This window comes from Otolemur garnettii, unplaced genomic scaffold (assembly GCF_000181295.1).
Source record: "Otolemur garnettii isolate 467f Iridium unplaced genomic scaffold, OtoGar3 scaffold00004, whole genome shotgun sequence".
Taxonomy (NCBI): Eukaryota; Metazoa; Chordata; class Mammalia; order Primates; family Galagidae; genus Otolemur; species Otolemur garnettii.
The window spans coordinates 41,235,753-41,236,760 of NW_003852399.1; the positions used below are offsets into that span (position 1 = coordinate 41,235,753).

Consider the following 1,008-nt stretch of genomic DNA (forward strand, 5'->3'; position numbering starts at 1 on the left):
ATAATCAGATAGCAAAACCTTAATCAAAATGATCGTCCATTTTTTTTTCCTTTGGGAAAAATGAGAAGTTAAACTTAGTGTTCTACATACAACTTAAAATAAAAATTGGTAAGAAATATATATTCTATAGTCATATCTTTATGTACCAATGGCACAGGTAACCTTTCATTATTTAAGCATAAGTATATCACAATACAGGAATATTTTGTAAATTGCAATATTTATTACTTTTACTGCTCTTAAGGTTCAAGTACATAAAAATTTACAAAGAAGTTTCAATTCTTTTTTTTATCAGCTAGTTTTGTGAAAAATATGGAACGCTTCACAAATTTGCGTGTCATCCCTGTGCAGGGGCCATGCTAATCTTCTCTGTATCATTCCAATTTTGGTATATGTGCTGGTGAAGCGAGCACAGAATTTTCAATTCTTTTCTAAAGAAAATCCTCTGCTCCACATTCAAATGCATTATTTTTCAAGGAACACTATGACGTAGAGACACCATAGTTACTGTTCATGTAGAGTATCTTTTGACATACAACTTATATAAAAATATCACTTATATAAAAATTATATCATCAATATAAAATACTTATTCCTATTATCAGAGATAAATATGAGTATCACAGCCTACATGCATTCTTATATTTTTTTTTTTTTTGCAGTTTTTGGCCAGGGCTGGGTTTGAACCCACCACCTTTGGCATATGGGGCCAACGCCCTACTCCTTTGAGCGATAGGTGCCTGCCCCCATGTACTCTTGACTACATAATTATTTTTATAACTAGGATATAAACACATTCAATTATTTTGTCACCATCAAGACTCCATCAATGAAATAGGTTTTGCAACCTTCCCTTAAAAAAATATTTCAACCAAGAACATTTCTTTTTTTTTTTTTTTGAGACAGAGCCTCAAGCTGTCCGCCTGGGTAGAGTGCCGTGGCATCACGGTCACAGCAACCTCCAACTCCTGGGCTCAAGGAAGTCTCCTGCCTCAGCCTCCCAAGTAG

The 1,008-nt window shown here is 34.2% G+C and overlaps 1 non-coding gene across 1 annotated transcript; it reads right to left on the reverse strand.

Moving 5' to 3' along the window:
- Positions 1-306: 306 nt before the first annotated feature.
- LOC111728147 lies at positions 307-413 on the reverse strand. The gene has a single exon (XR_002775536.1). It is a non-coding gene; the product is annotated as a U6 spliceosomal RNA (small nuclear RNA).
- Between the last annotated feature and the right edge of the window lie 595 nt (positions 414-1,008).